Below are 21978 nucleotides of genomic sequence, written 5' to 3'. Positions count from 1 at the left end.
CTAAGCTTACACACTACGTAACCTAAACTATCCTAAAGACAAACACACACATCCATGCCCAAGAAGAGGACTCGAACCACCACTGGGACCTTTAGCAGTTAAGTTCCATAAGATTTCACACACATTTGAACATTTTTGAACAAAAGTAACTATACACAGTTCGTGGTTGTAATATATGCATCAAAATAAGAACTAACCGTTAAATAATGTTTTGTCTGAAATTGCTTTCTTTCAGAGCTACGCAAGAGCGCAGGAATCGCACGTGCAACACAACACAAAATTAATTCTTCTCAGAAAGTAACGACACGAAGGGACACGAAAGTCAACTCAACTCAAAGCCCAGCTTTACCCCAGGGCATGTTCAAAATGATGTCCATGTAGACGAAGACGACGAGGTGTTTCACTCTTGGAATGCTGCAGCGTCCATTCATCTCATTCTGCACAGTTGCACAGATATTTTCAGTTTTGCTGCTGTAGCTGTGCTACGTTATCTATTGTAACACCAGACACGAGCTCCTTGAGACGTCCCCATAGGTAGAAGTCCGGGCATTGAGATCTGGAGATCTGGCGGGCCCTGCAACTGGTCCTGCACGGCATGTCCACTCGTCAGGTTGAACAATTGTGACACTCTCTGAAATGTGCAGGGCAACGTCAGTCGATATGCAGGCGAACACGACACCCCAAAAGCATTTATTGGTCCATGATGTAATGCCTACCACAAATGACATTATGCATCGTAACTTGGAAATAAACCACTTTCAGATAATACTTTATTTAACATTTTACTATTATTTTGATCAATATATTACACCTACGAAGTGTGTACAGTTACGTTTAAATCACCGTGTATTAAATGACTATTACAGTGTGGTAAGAAGCAGTCTGAAATGTTTGTAATAGTGTTGTAGGATACGTTCTGCTAAGAAATAATGTTGTTGTTGTGTCAGTCCAGGGACTGGTTTGATGCAGCTCTCCACGCTACTCTATCCTGTGCAAGCTTCGTCATCTCCCAGTACCTACAGCAACCTACATCCTTCTGAGTCTGTTTAGTGTATTCATCTATTGGTCTCCCTCTACGATTTTTACCCTCCACGCTGCCTTCCAGTACTAAATCGGTGATTCCTTGATCCCTCAGAATATGTCCTACCAACCAATCCCTCCTAGTCAAGTTGTGCCACAAATTTCTCTTCTCCCCAATTCTATTCAATACCTCCTCATTAGTTATGTGATCTACCCATCTAATCTTCAGCATTCTTCGGTAGCACCCCATTTCAAAACTTTCTATTCTCTTCTTGTCTAAACTATTTAGCGTCCACGTTTCAGATCCATACATGGCTACACTCCATACAAATACTTTCAGAAACGACTTCCTGACTCATATCTATACTCGATGTTAACAAATTACTCTTCTTCAGAAACGCTTTCCTTGCCATTGACAGTCTACATTTTATATCCTCTCTTCTTCGACCATCATCAGTTATTTTGCTCCGCAAATAGCAAAACTCCTTTACTGCTTTAAGTGTCTCATTTCCTAATCTAATTCCCTCAGCATCACCCGACTTAATTCGACTACATACCATTATCCTCGTTTTGTTTTTATTGATGTTAATCTTATACCCTCCTTTCAAGACACTGTCCATTCCGTTCATCTGCTCTTCCAGGTCCTTTGTTGTCTATGACAGAGTTACAATGTCATCGGCGAACTTAAAAGTTTTTATTTCTTCTCCATGGATTTTAATTCCTATTACGAATTTTTCTTTTGTTTCCTTTACTGCCGGCCTTTGCGACCGTGCAGTTCTAGGCGCTTCAGTCTGGAACCGCGTGACCGCTACGGTCGCAGGTTCGAATCCTGCCTCGGGCATGGATGTCTGTGATGTCCTTAGGTTAGTTAGGTTTAACTAGTTGTAAATTCTAGGGGCTGATGACCACAGATGTTAAGTCCCATAGTGATCAGAACCACTTGAACTATTTGATTTTTTCCTTTACTGCTTGCTCAATATACAGATTGAATAACATCTGGGAGAGGCTACAACCCTGTCTCACTCCCTTCCCAACCACTGCTTCCCTTTCGTGTCCCTCGACTCTTATAACTGCCATCTGGTTTCTGTACAAATTGTAAATAGCCTTTCGCTCCCTGTGTTTTACCTATGCCACCTTCAGAATTTGAAAGACAGTATTCCAGTCAACATTGTCAAAAGCGTTCTCTAAGTCTACAAATGCTAGAAACGTTGGTTTGCCTTTCCTTAATCTATGTTCTAAGATAAGTCGTAGGGCAGTATTACCTCACTTGTTCCAACTTTTCTACGGAATCCAAACTGATCTTCCCCGAGGTCGGCTTCTACCAGTTTTTCCATTCGTCTGTAAGGAATTCGTGTTAGTATTTTGCAGCCGTGGCTTATTAAACTGATAGTTCGGTAATTTTCACATCAGTCAACACCTGCTTTCTTTGGGAATTTCCAGAAAAAAAATTGTTAAGAAAAAAAAAGGTACGTAGTTCCGTTTCTCGTACAACTGTTTCGTTTTCGGTGGCTTGACTACATCACGCTCCAGAGAAAGTGATCCGCTAGATCCCTGCGACCGTTCCGCTGGACGAGCAAGTGTCCGGGCCGGGGAGCGAAGTGCGGACGCAGGGCCCAGCGGACCTGCTCCCACAGCGGCCAGCGGCTCGTTATGGATACAAGCGGACGGCGCGCCCAACGGCAGTCGGAATAATTCATGGCGGCAATCATGGTGCGCGCTAATCAGCCGGAACGTAATCCTTCCGTCCGCTAATCCCAGTCGCATCCTGCAGCCACTGACGTCTCTGTATATTTAATACGCGCCTCGCCGCGGCCTGCGACCGGATCGAACGAAATGGCGTGCGCTTGTGCTTAAGCAGACTTGGCAGTCGCTATAGGTACGCGCGTTTGTACGATCAGCTCGGCTAACACGGTCGCGTACGCCTTGTCCTTGAGGGTACTATTACGGTGTGGCCTCTCCGAACTTGCACTGACCCGTCCGTCGACCGATGCCGCTTTCGTGTCTATCGTAGGCCTACGTAGACTCTGCTTACAAGGGCTGACACTGGCTCTCCTGTTCTTATTCTCTCAGTAAAAACAAAACCGACAGCGTAGTAATCAGCTATAGTTATCGCTTTTGGTAGGAAAAACAGCTAAACGTTTATGAAAACCAAAGATAATAGCTGCTCCACAATATGTGCGGTTAGTATAATACACGGTGGGGCAAATAAAAGTGGCCCGAACGAGTGGATACAACTGACGTGAATATTTGCATATAACCACACCAGCACCATCTTCCAACAGGATGGAGCAATTTTCCGTACAGCCGACCGAGCCCTGGAGCACATTTACACAATCTTCAAGACCAGTGCTGTTTTTCTGAGGGAACACTGGGGGATGCGTAGCCCTAGACTTTTTCGTCGACGAAGTAACTTTTTTACGATTTTGAAAACCTGGGAGAGTGCCAAAGATTCATTTCACGGACGTAATTTTTCAGTTTTTCGTGTTGGTAATTGCAATACGGACGATACCAGTGCAGTTTTTGGTGGGAAAAGCGATGTCATTGACTGTTTCAAGCATTTCGAAGCTGCCGCTACCGTTCTCGACAACTGAATCGCTGGCAGCCAGTTCGACAAGCGTGTAGTGCCATCGCCTGCTAATAGTGGGCGATGGTAGTCCTAAACGGATATACGTACGTTCAAACGCCGAGCTACCGTTATATATACGGTACCTCTACCATGATCCTTTGCGATTCACTGCCATATTTGTTTTGTTGTTCTTTATTCGTTTGCGCTTGCTGTTCCGTTCTTGTCGGTTGTGCGAAGTTTTACACTGTGTCCTGTCTTTCGTTGCAACTTGTTACTTAAGTTGGAGGTGAGAGATTAGCAGAAAAACTAACAAACTGTGCTTCATTTGAGGTGATGTAAACTGAAGTCTTTGATACCACATTCTCTTGTATGTTTGGGTGTTTCTCGGTATTGCCTGCTTCATTTGAGCTAAGCACATGGGTGGTATCCCATGCTTCAGTTTAAATAATTTTCGCTGCATTATATCCAATGTCGGAGTACCCTCAAACATTTTTTTAGAAAAAAGCACTGTTGAAGACTGACTGGCAGAGTTGCTAGCAGAGGTCAGTCTGTTCGCGGCTGTTGCTGGCCACCCGGGTCGTCACCTGATCTGTCACAGCATGCGGCTACTTTCTGCGGGGAGCCTTGAGGGCTGAGGTGTATCGCAACATCCCTCATAGTCTTAAGAACTGCAGCAGAACATTTCGGATGAGATTGCGCCAATTCCAGCTGTCCAGCTTCTATCCACCTTCAGCAACTTGCTGACCGGCGCCCTAAAGTACCAAGAAGTGAATGGTGGGTACCTTCGACATCTACTATAGTCAGGTTACTAGTGTTCTTCCTCCCCTCTGCTATGTTTCTTCGTAGCCAAGAACTCTGTTCTCTGGGCTAGAGATGGGCACCCTCTTTCATCTTTGGGAACTAGTTCACTGGTGATCGCTCTTTTTTGGGAACCATTCGTCTTGACTCGTTCATGGTTCATTTGTGCATGGTATATGGGTCTTAGGAAAAATTGTAAGTTAGTAGCATACGTGACTGGAGATGGAAGTCCTCCCCCCTGGAGTATAGAGTTTTTACTCATTACAGAACTCTCACACACTTGTAGAAGTCATGTTAGTCATTCTACAAAACCTATCTTTTAGCCAACCGTAGCGTTATGAGGCTGATGGTAGTGAAATAATATAAGGTGTCGCACAAAAACCGGCCCCGAGTACAGACTGTCGCACGGTTTGTTGACCGCTACGAGCAGAATAGATAAACATGTAATAACTAGGCAGTAAATAAATAGCAAATGAGCTAATGCAAACAACAACTTCGAAATAATTAATGACGATTGGTGGGCGACGATAAGCAGTCCACTACTCGGCAATTTTTCGGGCGCCACCCTGTAACACTGAAATAATATTGTAGAAGTTATGGTATTCTTTTTAAAAAATATGGCACCAGACTCTCGACTATGGAGAGCGGACTTCATTCGGTTGTAAATCGGAGTGCTCTCCATAACAATGAACATGCTGTTTTACCTTTGATCAAAAAAAAAACACGGAAAATGGCCACCCGTATGTGCCGTGCCGACTTCATTTGCATGTGTAATAACAACAAAACTTACCTTTTATGTCTTCTGCTATTTATTGAAATAGTGAAGTACGCTGACATGTTATTTTGTTACCTGGAAAGATGTATGTATTACATACCACTTAATTTTTATGTAATTTGCGTAATTATAAAATAATTTTAATTACCGGTTGTGGACGCTGAATAAAATACGAAAAGAACCAGAAGTTCAGAGTTGAAAAAGGTTTGAAACAGATCTAGAACGGGCGCGTGCAGCGAACGAAATGTACAACTCGATACTGAACTAACAAGGAGCAATCGGCACTGGATCTGCGACGAGTGGCCACGCGAAGAAAACGAGTCCGGCCGAAAGAGACCGAGACCGACAGGAACGGGACCGAGGCTGGAACGAGACTGGCTGACCTGCCGTTGCGGGAACGAGACCGACCGTTTCACGTTACCGGGAATTGTAAATAGAAATCCGTGACCGAAGTATGAAAGACCGTTCCTTAGAATTTGTTCCTCGCTCCTTCCGTTCATCTCAGTGAACCGTTCCTTTCGACCCGTTAGTTCGCGAACGACCCATCTCTACTGTGGGCCACTTTCCTCCTCCCCCCCCCCCCCCCCATACAAATGAGGACACGCACAAAACCAATACATAGAAGAATTAATTTTTGTTGCTATAATTTTAGATGCATCGCATTTCTCATGGTAAAATGAAACTAGTTGCATTCAAATCCGATCATTACAGGGTGGATATAATTAAAGTGCAATTACTCACGGAGGTCCAGGGTGGGCTGTAATTATCATATGGCAGCGGAACTTGGTAGAAATTCTAATGCGATAATACGGAACCGATTTAAGCGAGAAAACAAATTAGTTCCAACTGTGGGCACCAGGTGCAAATCTGGCGCTGTGGTACTGCTTCTATGACATCTATTCTGTCATTTGACAAGCCAGAACGTGAGGGAACAGCATGGCTGTCGCGAAGAGATACCGTGCGCTGTTAGTGAAACTTTTGTGTTAACGAATCGCCGACTGGAAGATCTGAGAAGAGACTCGAGGTCGTTAAATGATTTAAAGAAGACGACAGTGAAATTCGAAAACACGGGTGAGCTTGATGTGGCATTTGGAAAAGGAAGAAATCCTATCCCGGTAGAAGTTGCTGACAAGGTTGCTGCTCTTGTAACTGAGCATGCAGCACGTGCCCCACGTAGTGCCAATGCACTTTCAGTGTCACGAGAATTATCCATCACCATGATTACCAATGTAAAAAGTTTTGCGGTATATTTTAGACTGGTATCCGTTGCAGGCTTTAAACAAAAAATGAATGAGGGGGCCCTCAACTACGTACCCTCAGACTCAGAGTTGATATATAAAAGGTTTTGGCTGGTTTCGTTGTCTAGTGGCTGGGATACGTAGTTGCCGCATTACAAGCCAAATACTGATGAAACAATATGCATATACATATGAATCAAATGGTCGAAGGTTCCTATCACACGGCAATTGCGAATTTTGAATCTGACATAGAAATTTATAAATGAAAGATTGCAATTAAATAAAATCTGCAGGTACTATTTTAACGACTTTAAATGATGAGTACAATAGTAGAAGTACCTTTAAGAATGCCATTTATTACTGTAAAATACTTATTGGGGTCAATAGTCTAGAAATTAAATAAAATATAAGTCGAATAATAGGGAAACAATTGATTCCTACTTCACGTAATTAGCTGTGAACAACAACATAGCTCGCGAGATATTCACTTCCAAACGCATACTACGTCTTCACTGGAGATGCCACAGAAATCTCACAAGTGTACAAGTCGGCACTACGAAATACAGGGTGATTCAAAAAGAGTACCACAACTTTAAGAATTTAAAACTCTGCAACGACAAAAGGCAGAGCTAAGCACTATCTGTCGGCGAATTAAGGGAGCTATAAAGTTTCATTTGGTTGTACATTTGTTCGCTTGACGCGCTGTTGACTAGGCGTCAGCGTCAGTTGATGCTAAGATGGCAACCGCTCAACAGAAAGTGTTTAGTGATGAAGCAACTTTCCACACTAACGGGAAAGTCAACCGTCACAATGTCTGTATATGGGGCACTGAGAATCCGCGGGAAACAACTCAGTATGAACGTGACTAGCTTAAGGCGAACGTTTTCTGTGCCATTTCAGCTAATAAAGCTTTTGGTCCCTTTTTCTTCGACGGTGCTACTGTAACTGGACTACAGTATCTGGAGATGTTAGAGAATTGGCTCTTCCCTCAGCTCGAACAAGAAGCACAACAATTCATATTTCAGCAGGATGGAGCGCCACCACATTGGCACTTATCTGTCCGTAACTACCTGAACGTCAACTACCCGAGGCGATGGGTCGGCCGCCAGGCAGCCCGTGACGGAGCACTTCATCACTGGCCTCCAAGAAGCCCTGATCTTACCCCCTGCGATTTTTTCTTATGGGGGTATGTTAAGGATATGGTGTTTCGGCCACCTCTCCCAGCCACCATTGATGATTTGAAACGAGAAATAACGGCAGCTATCCAAACTGTTATGCCTGATATGCTACAGAGAGTGTGGAACGAGTTGGAGTATCGGGTTGATATTGCTCGAGTGTCTGGAGGGGGCCATATTGAACATCTCTGAACTTGTTTTTGAGTGAAAAAAAACTCTTTAAATACTCTTTGTAATGATGTATAACAGAAGGTTATATTATGTTTCTTTCATTAAATACACATTTTTAAAGTTGTGGTATTCTTTTTGAATCACCCTGTATTTCTATCTCCCGAGACCACGCCCAAACAGCTCCACTCTCCAAGTATATCCCACTACCGTCCGTCGCGTCTCCCCATCCAGCACTCCCTCCATGTCCTGTGCGACGTGATGCTCCTCTCCCACCTCCATACAGTCTCGCCATTCTTCGGTAGTCGCCTACTGTAGTAACGAGCTCTGTGATTGGCTAGAGCACTCCCGCCGTGTCTCCAAGCCAATGCACGCTCACAAACATATTGAAACACATACGAAATACTGGATTTACATTTCAATAAAGTGAAATTAAATAAATATTCCTACCGCTGGACCATAAAAACGCTCTAACACATTATTAAATACATAAACAAATTAAATAAACATATATCAAAGGAATAGAAATAAAAGCAGGCCAGTAGCCTAATGTCTCTGTGCTTTCTAAAACACAGTAAATATTTGAGCAATTTCTTCACGAGTAGTATGTATCGAATATCGATAAAGACATAGACAAATAAATATATTTATAAGCATGCTGCTATCGTTTTTTCGTGTAGCTGTGGAGTACTTATGGCCTGACAATAGTAATCTGTCACTTTGACCTCCCATAACTACTGTACAATTCAAGTTAAAGGCCTGCAATTCATACCAATTTTGGTTTACACTAATACCATTCCAAAGACACGTCGATCGGCAAAATCGGATGAACCATTTAGATTTTGGTTCAAATGGCTCTGAGCACTATGGGACTTAACATCTGAGGTCATCAGTCCCCTAGAGCTTAGAACTACTTAAACCTAACTAACCTAAGGACAGCACACACATCCTTGCCCGAGGCAGGATTCGAACCTGCGACCGAAGCGGGCTCTCGGTTCCAGACGGAAGCGCCTAGAACCGCCCGGCCACAACGGCCGGCTTAGATTTTGGAAATTCGTTGCTGGGTGTTACTTGTATAATTTACAGTCAGATACTAAACATTACACTAATAATGATATTGAAAATCTGATTACACCATCAGAATCGTTATGCAAATAATGGTAAAGTACATGTTTCTTTTTGAGGTATCATGATTCCTCTGGCTATTATTAATTTCTACATGAGCTGTGAAATGTCTGCCATTATGGTTTCACAAAGTCCGCCATCTTTGGCACTCCTGGCATTCAAATCTCATTCATCGACAGAAAGCACAGCCCTCGACACAGCGCCAACATGGAATTCCCAGCCACGCGGTCGCTACTCTTCTTGTTCCGGCTAACGTTCGGCACCACGCGGTTGCTGACGAGCCCCGGCTTGCCGAGCGGCCAACTCCGAACTTAGAATTGTTTTCAGGGCACCACAACTCGCACGTTACCTCACTCCATACAAGGTTCAGACGGCACAGCAATGGAAACCTGATGATCCGCACAAACGTTCCGAATTTGCTCTTTGGTTTCAGGCCCGCATCGAAGTTGATGATATATGGCTGGGCAATATTCTGTGAAGTAACGAGGCACATTTACACTATAGAACGACAATGAAGTTTGTCATCATAATAACACAGGCACTGCAATATCGTATTTATCTGCCGATACCGGGCAAGCGACTTTCAAGTGCAACATCTGATCTGTATGGGAATACACATAATGGACGTGCGGGTATATATCGTAGATGTATGGTTGACGACATATGGGAGTTTAGCCCTGGCCTTGAGTCGTGCACGGATAGCCAAATGGTAAGGTGGAAGCTCGCGATAAGCGGGTTCGAGACCCAGTCCGACACATATTTTCACTGTCATTCCAGTTTACACCTGATGATAATCATAATTCGCAATTGCAAATTCGTCTGGTACGTTTCGTTACGGCTGTGGTCGCCACAGTGCGTTGTCATCAGAATAACACAGGCACTGCAATATCTTATGAGACTGTGTCGTGCGGATTCACAAGCACCTTTATTCTTGATCCCAGAAGGCATGACCGAGCGAGGTGGCGCGGTGGTTCGCACACTGGACTCATATTCAGGACGACGACAGTTCAATCCCACGTCCGGCCATCCTGATTTACGTTTTCCGTGATTTCCCTAAATCACTCCAGGCTAATGCCGGGATGGTTCCTCTGAAAGGGCACGGCCGACTTCCTTCCCCATCCTTCCCTAATCCGATGAGACCGATGACCACGCTGTCTGGTCTCCTTTCCCAAACCAACCAACCAACCAACCAGAGGGCATGTCAGATGTACCGTGACGTCTGCACGTCATCGTGACCTCTGGTTCCTGCTTTGCAAGAGTGCAAACGTGTGGAAACCACTGTTTTCATGCAAGATGGCGCAACATCTCACATCGCGTGCCCAGGAAAAGATTTGCTTAATTCAGCCTTCCACTAACGCGTTTTCTTAGTTGTTTTCCAGCCGCATGGCCTGTAATATCACCGCCGGCTACGGTGGCCTAGCGGTTCTAGGCGCTTCAGTCCGGAACCGCGCGACTGCTACGGTCGCAGGTTCGAATCCTGCCTCGGGTATGGATGTGTGTGATGTCCTTAGGTTAGTTAGGTTTAAGTAGCTCTAAGTTCTAGGGGACTGATGATTTCAGATGTTAAGTCCCATAGGGCTCAGTCATTTGAACCAATTTGTAAGATCACCTGAACTGAAGCCATGTGAATTCTGGCTCTAGGGGTATCCAAGAGAACTTGTTTACTTGATCTGAAGCCAATGCACACGAACACGTTGCTCAGATTCCACCGGAACTGTGGTGAGCAACTGTTGATGACGTCGTTTTAGAGATGCAGCATCTCGTCGACGTCTCCGGTGCTCATACTGAACGAATTGTATCAGCAGAGTCTAATAATAAAATCAAAATTATGCCTTTATCACTTATTTTGGCCTTTTCTGCCACGTCCCGTTCCTAATCCATTACATACTAGAGTCCTGCATGACCGAGTAAGCGAGCACAAAATACGAGATGGGGCGAGCACACCCTAACTGGATAGGCTGCCCGCACTAGTTCTAGTGACCGAGCATAGGAGCCGTGATCGGATACGTAGCACGTAACTTTACATTACACGTGTCATTATTGGTGTGAGACTGCAGCCAGTACGGGCTTCTCATTTGTGGCGTGTCTCTCTCTGTAATCATGCAGTGCGGGGAAGCCAATGCAGTAAGACGAAAGATTGAAACCAATGTTTACACATTGAAGGAACGGGAAGGTCTAAAAGGCCAAGTACGGAGAATGTTTTTGTTGGCTGTAGACGAAAACAGTGTGTCTACTGGGTACGTATCGTTCATAAACTGCTCCACATTATTGTGTTTCCAGTCGGGAACCACTCATTTAAAGAAACACAGTTACAAGAAACCTCACAAAAATACAGCTCCTTCAGGGATACTGGCAGTAATAAGAAATAGTATTACAGCAAAGTGTGTTGCAATGTGTGCTAAAGATATGAGACCTTTTAATGCTGTTTCCGGTGAAGGTTTCAGAGAACTAGGCCAAGAATTAATACATCTAGGTGCGCATTATGGAGACGTTAACGTGGCAGATGTCATGCCACATCCCTCTACTATAAGCAGACATGTCAAAGAACGAGCTGATGCAATACGAAACAGCATAATGCCTCCTGTTATTGCGGAAGTTATTAATAAAACAAGTGCTGCGACAGTTGGTATGTGGACTGATTCGCATAATCAAGTGCACTATTGGACGCTTACAACACATTTCATTAACACAGATTGGTCTGTTCTGAACAATGTTTTATGTACAACAAAATTTCCAGACGTTAAGAAGACGGCAGTAAATATTATAAAAGAAAGTGCTCTATGAATTTAGCTGTGTTACGTACCCGTTAATGGAAACGCTACTTTTGTATTAAAAGAGGGAGAGAGAGACAGAGATAAATACATTGTGTGTGTGTGCCAGAGAGAGAGAGAGAGAGAGAGAGAGAGAGAGAGAGAGAGAGAGAGAGAATGGATTTGTACAGTACAGTGCAGCGAGCTGGGGCGAGGTGAGACGTCAGCGGTGACCGGTCATGCTCGGTTATCCGCGTTTCCGAAATCCGGACATCAGACATGGGGCGAGTACGTGAGCGAGCCGAGCCGTATAGGGCCGGACACGAGTGGCAAGGTCCCCCCGTCAACAGGCAAGCCGTGACCGGTCAAACATCGAGCGTTGCGGCACTCTATTACATACGGCGATATTTCTGTACGTTCTTCTTGTACACACTGCGCTAAATTGGCACTTGTTGGCCAAAGTTGGAACAAATTTTTTCCAGCGTAAATTAGTTCCGCATTAACATGTTGGAATACCTATCAAGTTTCGGTCCCATGTGATAATTACGGCCTACACTGAACCTCTGAACAGCTGCACAACCACCCGGTATGCAGGGGAAGATGGGGCACAACGAAACATGGCGCACGAAACAAGGCTACTCTTTTGTTTAGTATTGAGATTTGAGTGGCGGCGCTCATAATGGCTAGAGGGGAGCGCTGAAAAGTAATGCCTCCGAATTTTTATATGAAAACTCTTAAAACTTTTTAAATAAAACGACCTTTATTAACATTCTAAATCTTGATTCATCATCACTACATATTTATTCCTCAACATAGTCACCCTGGCAACCAACACATTTCTCCCGTAGAGAGATCAGTTTGTTGATACCGTCACTCTAGAATGTTTAATTTCGTTGACGAAGCCGCAACCTTACCTCTGCTTGCACCAGTTCATAATTCGAGGTAAGGTCTCTGAGCTGTTCTTGAAGTTTTGGAAACAGGTGAAAATCGCATGGGGCCAAGTTGGGGTTATATGGAGGATGATCGGTAGCAGCGAATCCAAGATGTCAGATTTCTGCAACTGTCGCAGCGTTCGTGTCTGGTCTGGTATCATCATGCTGAAGGAGAGGGTGTACCACGTACGGACGAACTCTTCTGCAGTTAGAAACGATTACAGTCCGCTGTTTTCACCAGTGAGCTCTATACAACCTAGATGCAGAAGTCTGGTGTCTGAATATAGAACAGCAGCTTGCCTGTACATCCATGTGCTTTGCAACCCACGTCGGCGCCCCTGGCGTCTTGGCAGCTACCGCCGAGCGGGCCCGCGGTCGCCCAGCGGGAAGTGGTTCTCGCTTTGGCTGCGGAGTGTACTCGGTCCCGCTCCGGATTCTACGAAGACCGTTGATCACCCCTCCGCACTGTACTTGGTGTCGGTAGTCGTGTGGTCGGTTTATCTCCTCCCTACGCCTGGTAGGTTTCAGCATCCCAAGGTGCCTGAGTGTTGAACTGGAACGTGGACACCAAGACGCCCTGTCGCTATCTACTGCGTTGAAATCCGGTATTGGCAGCACTCTGCGACGTGATGTTGTCGGAGGGCAGTCAGTTTCTCAATCAATAGACGGTTGGCGGCGAACAGCATGAATTTCATCAAGTGAAGGCCGTCATTTTGAGTATATCTTCAGCTAGTTCGTAGACTGTGAGGGAGCATCTAGGACATAGATTCGCTACAGTACCGTAATCATGGGCTCGTTCAGGCTTGATGCAAAGCTCAGATCATACTGACCGAAAGTGTCCTCATTCTGCTACTTTCACTTAACAGGCTGTTAACTGCTGTATCGGTCCCTCGCTATGTGCTCTTATGAAATAGATACAGTCTTTTGCAACAAGCCTTACGATCTAACTAAGATGTTTGTTTCGCTTCCTTTGATTTTTCTTCCTCTTTTTCTGCTGAACACTTATTCCTTTCTCGGCAGACACTGACGTCGACCTGAACCACTTGCAACATAATGGCTCGCTTCCTGTTTCCTTCTCTGTCTCTGGCGTGACTTGACTTTGCCTGAGGCAATATGAGTGAGCTTTAATAAATTCTTTCCTAATTTCTACACCTTACTATTCAGTGCCGGTATAGGTGCATCAAGAACGACACTGGACCGGATCTTCCGAAGACGGAAGGCTCATTATTACACAGTTCCACCTCTCCCAGCAGAGGAAACCCGTGACTGACTTAGCAGCAGACAACGTAACAGGCTGATGCAGGGACCGCAGTACACGGGCCAGTTCGATGTTTTTGCATAAGACACGGCAAGCGGATTGTATGGACACCACAGAAACCGCTCCTGAAAGGCAAAATTACCACAGCAGGGCTGTGAAATCCCTGACACTACAGAAAGACTGAGGCAGTGTCGTTATGGTTGCCCAACAGCCATGCCTTGCACGTCGATTTGTTGAGTCTTAGGAGAGAGGACTGTTCCCGTTACAGAAATAATGCCAGACCGGCTTCATATAAATACTGTGATATCAATGTAGTCAGACCGCTTCAGATAACAGAGAAAGGAATAGACACATCCTAACGTTTCAGGGCGCCCTCACGAAATTCGTTGTAGTGCAATTTACAGCATACATGGTACTGACACAATAGCGCGAGTCTTAGTATAGAGAATAACACCGTCAGTATTATAGTATTAATAAATTAGCAAGGAAAAAACATCCTAAAAAGGGTTAGTCGTTTACTGAACATCGAGAAAATTCAATCTTGTGCTTACCATGAGCAAACGAATGGAGCACTCGAAAGAACGATGGTTCAAATGGCTCTGAGCACTATGGGACTTAACATCTATGGTCATCAGTCCCCTAGAACTTAGAACAACTTAAACCTAACTAATCTAAGGAGAGCACACAACACCCAGCCATCACGAGGCAGAGAAAATCCCTGACCCCCCGGGAATCGAGAACGCTACCGCACGACCACGAGATGCGGGCTCGAAAGAACGCATCGATCGCTAACAGAATATCTACGCCATTATGTGGAAACGAAGCACGAACACTGGGATGAATGGATGCGTATTGACACTTTTGTATATAATACCACACCGCATTTATCAACCGGGTTCATTCATTTTCGGTTATTTTTTCTGAGAATTCGCAACATTCCCGGAGACCTACAGTGGAATTCGTCCAAAGTACGGAACAACTACGATGATTAAGTAACGGGACTAAAGGAAGAGATGCGCCAGATTCATCAGATGGCAAAGAGTTTTAAGAAGAATGCAAAGCGAAATTATTCGCACCACTGTTTCGTCGCCGGATACACAGATCCCAGAGGAGGGATGGAGAAGATGTAAGATGCTAAAGATACATACTTGAAATTTGACGAAGGTGTTGATTTATGCTTTAGGTACGTTTAAGAAGGGATTTTCGAAATTCCATCTCTCCGGTGGTGAAGCAGGAGATGAAAAGTTTTTTGAAAATATGTAATTGCTAAGGCAATTTTGATTCAAGACCTACGAAGACTGGTATTTGATTTCTCGGCCAGAAGTTAATAAATACATGTTTGAGCATTTTTGGAAATTTAATCTCTATGGTGGTGAAGTAGTGGGTCAAAGTTATTTAAATAAATCATTAATAAAAATCTATATAGTACTTTTAAAGCTACATCTATCAGATTTGGTTATTGCCTTCTCGGTTACAAATACAGAAATACGCATTTCACTGTTTTTGCAATTTAAACCCCTAATGGCGTGAAATATTTCATTAAGAAGGCGTTTTTAAAGCTAAATCTATGAAAATTTGATCTTGGCTCGCGGTTAGAAATAAAAAATACGTACAACGAACTCCTGTTACCGCAGACTGAGATACCTGCCGAATTCAAGGAGGGTATCATCATCCCAATACCCAAACCACGCGGTGGCAGAAGGCCAGGAGATTATAGGCCGCTCACTCTCTTGAAATGCGACTAAGATTTTCGCGCGCATCCTTGGGGCTCGCATGCGGTCTTTAATTTCTGATAGACTCCTCATAGATCAAACTTGCCTCGGCGGTAAGAGTAACTACCGAGATATCATCGCATTAGCAGCGACATGCCGGGTGCATGGGGCACTCGTCGCTATTGACTTCGATCATGCGTTCGACAGAGTGGATCATACCTTTTTGCATGCGGTGATGGGCAGATTGGGAATCCCAGAGGCCTTCATTTTAGTGATCATGTGACTGTTACACGGCGTGCGATCAAAGGTCTCTGTGAATAGGCGGGGCACTGACTACATTGTTATTTCAAGGTCAGTTCGTCAAGGTTGCCCCCTTTCGATATTTTTGTATGCAATGGCTTTGGAACCCTGTCTATATGGTCTCCGAAGACGGAGGGAGGGAGTGCCGTTGCCACAACTGACCTTCCATTGCCGCGCTTATGCTAACGATGTGATGCTGGTGGCACGGTCAGGCGAAGAAGTACGTACGGCGTTGGCATGGGTACAGCGATACGGGATGGCGGCAGGAAGCGTGCTTAATCTACAGAAATCACGCTGCATGAATGTCGGTCGAGGATTACAGCCGGGGGAGGAAGGCTCGCTCATGTTAGTTAAGACCATAAAATGCCTAGGTATTACGTTCCACACGGATGTGCAGCGGACAGCAGCGGATAACTACCGACGCATATTGAAGCTGATGCGGACAATGGTGCTGTTACATAAATTAAGAGCGTTGGATATGATTCAGAGAGTGACCTATGTTAACGTATACCTAGCACCGAGACTCACGTAGCGCACAATGGCGTCACGGATACAAGCAACCTTCGGAACCTACGTGAGTGTGGGACACCTGTTTAACATCCAATACACAACGCTTACGCTACCACCTGGAGAGGGTGGACTTGGTCTAGTGAACGTATTTGAAAAGGCACGGGCGTTATTCGTCAGTACGATTTTCCGACAGTGGCGCGGTCAATTTCGCAATATCTCGGGTGCGTTAGCTATGTCAGAGATTCCTTCCCAACAACACGACTACCGACGACGCGAGATGTATACCAACTCTTACTGCGCCGGTGTCCCAGGAATACCCTGGAAAAGAAGTACCCAGACAAGAACTGGCGACAGATATGGCGCGTTATACGGAACGTTTACCTCCCAATGTGGGTACGCTCAACATGGTATGTGGTGGTAAATAGAAAGTTCGCAACGAATCAACGGCGGCACGCGATTCATTTGGCAGACACTCCACTATGTTTAGGCTGCGCAACAGTGGACACTGATGAACATCGTTTAGCATGTAGTGGGACGGCTCCAGTGTGGCACTTGGCACAACAGATATTGGCGTTCCTGTTACGCTCCGCCCCTCACACAATTCCATCAGACACACTTTTTTTCCCCCAAGAATCTTATTTTCCGGTCCCAAAAACCAATGCAGTGACATGGGTACGGGGAATGGTGGTGGGCTACGTGTATAACGACTCGGAAAAGGACAAAACTGATTTTTTACATTTTCTCCTGGAGGAACACACGAAGCTGCAACAGCATTAGAAATATGGGCAAGACTTCGCTAATTACTTGCGACTTACATTTACCGACCCGCCGGCCAGATGGGGTGTGACGGGTGAGAGATGAGATAGACGAAGAAGCCGAGCTAGACACCGATCACACTTACATAACCTTAGTTAATTTCGAGAAGACGACCCAGTCTTACACCAACGTCTGGAGAACGAGTCGATAGATGGCTCTCTTGCTCTATCGAACGTCGGGTCGTGAGCAGGTGTCGCCCCCGACACAAATTTCATTTCATTGCTACGGAGTATGTTTCTTTTGCATTTGTACTATCCGCAATGTCTTCATGTCTTTCATTTGGGCATTTTCAGTTTTATTCATTTCCTTAATTAATTAATTTTCTAATTAGGCACTATTTGTCAACATATGGACATTGTAGACACTATTTATGCGGTAGTGCAACAAAATATATGTCAGCAAAGGTGGTAAGCCTGACATTGGAAATAAATTTAAAAAAGAAAAAAGCGAAGTGGGTAAAAAATACAAAAAATAAAAAAGCTACGTGCAAAAAAAGAAATAAAACAAAAAAGTGGTCAGCGCGCAGACTGTCGATCCTAAAGGCCCGGGTTCGATTCCCGGCTGGGTTGGAGATTTTCTCCGCCCAGGGACTGGTGTTGTGTTGTCCTTACCATGATCATTTCATCCCCATCGACGCGCAAGTCGCCGAAGTGGCGTCAAATCAAAACGTTTATTAAGTGTTCCTGAAATCCTCTTTTCCTCAAAATACTCCACAGTTTCTTTCTGTCAGCATTATCGAACGACTTAATAAAACCAATAAACACTAAATGGTTTCTCTATTTGCGCTGTTTTTTGATTATTTGCTTGCTATCGCTATCAAATATTTGTCTAATCTGAAACAGATCCCATGCAATTCGGTAGCACTGTAGAACAGCTTCAACAATCGTTTTGTACACATGCACACAGTGGCTCTACACTATTTACCAACAGAATAAGCCACACCCTTTGAAACGTCCCCTTAGAACAATTTATACACGACTGTGCTTAATCTGACACACAATATTTTTAGCGCAACGCAATCTGACTTTCAATAATCCCTACAAAAGAATGGCCCTGACTAACATTAACCTATACCTTTCACAAATCACTTACCTCACAAAAAATCTTCGTTACTCGAACTACTGCAATACAGCGAACACCACTACTGCCAGCTAAATAAAAGATTCTAACTAAGGAAGGCACTAACTACTGATAGGTATAGTTAGCAAATGAAAGATTTTAATAGAGAACAAACAGTGTATTTACCTTAATAGTCAAAATATATATGATAGTTCATGACATCCAGTCTTACAAATTACAAAACTCCGCCATCTCTCTCCCCACGTCCACCACTGCTGGCGGCTCACCTCCAACTGCGCAACGCTACGCGCTGTTAGCATCCAGCTGCCGCTGCCCAACACTACAATGGCAGACAACAATGCAAACTAAACACAGACTGCACACGGCACAGCCAGTGATTTTTTCATACCGAGCGCTATGTGGCGTTACCAACAAGAAAACCTAAACAGCCTACTTACACCTTTGTCCACAAAAGAACATAATACTTTCATTCCAATTCACACACTTACATGTATTCGCTTGACACGCTTTATTTCAGTTGTTGCTTTATCCTTTAGTCAAACTTACCACAGTTCTATGGTTTATTGAAGGGACTAGCTTCACAGTTCATCATTATCTTGACGTTAAGGATCAATCAGAATTGCTGAAAGCAACTGCGGAACGAAATATGCAGTGTGCGATGACATTTGCGCGAGTTAAGTTTCTACTGATCTCATTGGCGGCGGTACACTAAATGCCACAATTTTAAGTAAGGGGACATTGAAAGAAGGGAAGAAAATCGATGACACAGCAAAAGCTTACAAATTAATTATGTAGGCAGCTTTGCACCAGTGATTTGCAGAAATTGGGAGCTCTTCTCTTTTCCTTTCAACGTTTTCATAGAAACTATTAATGGCATAAACATAAGAGTGTCTTTATTTTCCTTGTAAGTTAAGTTTAGTACTGCAGTTATATTGAGCTTCAGTTATTAGAAAAGCGGCAACACTCCAGGTGAGAGAAACGCACGTAGATAAAGAGATAAGCAATGAGTGAGGAAAAACAGGCTATTTCTGACAAAGTGTGAAGCCGTAAAAAAGAGTACACTAAAAATATTAAATATTGTTAGGGTCTACTGCAAGTCTTCATCTCTACAAAATTCTCAGAATTCCTTCAGTTTCTGTGCTGTAAAAATCAGTTTTGATCTAAGGCATAGTTAAAACATAGTCTATTCGGTAACAAACATCACTGGAAAAAAACGAATCCAGATTTATTTGCTATGATCCAAACTTGACTGAATGTCGACGTGACAGAGACAAAAATACACTGTCCGCAATATCGAGCACTGCCCTATCATGGAAGGCGAAAGAGATATTTGAAATGTATTGTATGACTGTAAAATATGATGTAACTATCTTAGTTTAATTTAACTGTATGTTTGTCTTGATCAAAAATATTACATTACTTTCCTAACGCGTTTCCACCAGCGATCATCACCAAAAGTACATAAATAGATCTCGTCAACTACGAGATACTTTGTAGCAATCTATTTTATGTCCTTTCGAAGATGATCAGTTGTCAAAACGCGTCCCCGAAAATTAATAAAGTATTTGTGGACAAGACAAACACAATTAAACTATAAAAGTGATAGGATTATTGCGGCAAACTTATTACAACGGAAATAATTGCTTGTAACTTTATCCACAGACACATACGTAAGTAAAAACTATAGAGGTAAGGCAGCAGATTATGTGATCCGCTAGCATGCTGGTGTGAATTTATGATATCTTAAGTATCTAATAACCCTGCAATTGCTGTAAGCTGTTGATATACTAGCGTCAACAAAACTGCCTTGCTAAGATCTTTTAACAGAGTAGGTGGGTTAGACAACTTAAAAGGTAATGGACAAATTAGGTACAGTGAGAATTAAAGAAGTGCAGTGGCAGGAAGAACAGCCAGGCGAGTACCGGTTTATAAATAAAAAATCAAATACGGGTAACGTAGGAGTAGGTCAAACAACGAATAAGAAAACAGGAATGGGTGTAAGCTTCCATGAACAGAATAGTGAACGCACTATCGTAGCCAAGATAGGCACGACGCCGAAATCCACCACAACAGTAAATGTTCATATGATGAAGCTGAAATCGAACGTATGATGCGACAAATACTGAGATATTTAACGGAGACGAAAATTTTAATGGTGACGGGGGACTGGAACTCGATAGTAGGAAAAGGAAGAGAAGAAAAATAAGAAAGAGAACATAGACTAGGGGAAATGAATGAGAGGGGAAGCCACAGGGTCGAATTTTGCACAAAGGGTAATTAATAAATGCTAATACATTGTTTAAAAATCATGAAAAATAGTTGTGCATGAAGAAGAGACCTGAAGACACAGGATTTCATATAGATAACATAATTGTAAGACAAGGCCTGGGATGTCAGATTTTAAACTGTAAAATACACTAAGACAAAACCTCAGAGATAATGCCTGCTCACATACGGCTGAAGTTTCTATTGCTTGTCTTCGTGTTTGCCAAACCCTAACTTAGCCGGCAAGGTCGCCGAGTGTCTCCCCAATTGAGAACGTTTGGAGCCTTGTGGGCCAGTCCCTCCAACCAGCTTGGAATTTTTACGATCTAACACTCCACTTGGACAGAATTTGGCACGATATCATTCAGGAGGACAATTTACAGCCGTATCAGGCTATGCCGAAACGAATAACTGCCTGCATATGGGCCACAGGTGGATCAGAGCGTTACTGACTTGCACAATCTTTGAAGCTCTTTCTTTTGAATAAATTATCCAATTATTCTCAAAGTATAACAATTTAATAACTTGTTTTTCTGTGCTTTTACATCACATCTACCGATTTTTGTCGCATTCTGATAATTACTTCGTGGTAGGTCGTTGGTTGTGAACCATAGATTAAAAGTGAAGAAACTGCAGAAAGGCACGAAATTAGGGAGATGTACTTAGATAAGTTGAAAGAATGAGAAGTAGCTTAAATTTTCAGGAATACCACAGAAGACGAATGGGTAGCCTTGAAGGATGAAATGGTGCAAACGGAAGAGAATGAGATAGGTAAAAAAGACAAAGCCCAGTAGAAATCCTTAGGTAACGCACAAGGTATCTACAAGACTAAATGGCTAAAATACCATCTTGTTCCAGTTGCAGGTTGCCTGTCTAACAGCTTCGAGGGGCAACAAAAATTTATTTTGGATTTTTCGTACAATTATTGAACATATTTAAAACACTCTCAATATACTCATTAAGAGGCATGATCTTAATGGTTCAAATGGCTCTGAGCACTATGGGACTTAACATCTATGGTCATCAGTCCCCTAGAACTTAGAACTACTTAAACCTAACTAACCTAAGGACATCACACAACGCCCAGTCATCACGAGGCAGAGAAAATCCCTGACCCCGGGCGGCATGATCTTACGTTAAAGGTTTGATACAGTAAGTCAGTTATTAAAATTAGGAACTGCGTACATGTCGTGGGGCAGCATAAGTCACAGTGAGTATATTACCCAGACTATATTCATTCAGTATTTGAGAATGAATGCACTTAGTGACTTCGAACCAATTTTACACATAACCTCAAACCTTATCGAAACTTTTCCTCGCTTATAACCCCCACAAAATAAATAATCAGTGTTTATCGCTTACAATTTTTTCTATTCCTGCAGCAAAAATTCAGCATCAGACACGACATTTAAGTATATTACTTCTTTACTACTAACAATATTTGCGCTACATTTTTGCAGACAGTATCCGCATCTGAATGTATCGGCCAA

The 21978-nt window shown here is 43.5% G+C and overlaps 1 protein-coding gene across 1 annotated transcript in view; it reads right to left on the bottom strand.

Annotated features, from left to right (window-relative positions):
• The window catches only part of LOC126355592 (uncharacterized), a 632860-nt gene that overhangs the window by 596966 nt on the left and 13916 nt on the right, over window positions 1–21978 (bottom strand). The gene's annotated exons all lie outside the window — the stretch shown is intronic.

This window comes from Schistocerca gregaria, chromosome 3 (assembly GCF_023897955.1).
Source record: "Schistocerca gregaria isolate iqSchGreg1 chromosome 3, iqSchGreg1.2, whole genome shotgun sequence".
NCBI lineage: Eukaryota > Metazoa > Arthropoda > Insecta > Orthoptera > Acrididae > Schistocerca > Schistocerca gregaria.
Note: the sequence above shows the minus strand (reverse complement) of the source record. Positions and strands in the feature narration are given on the sequence as shown.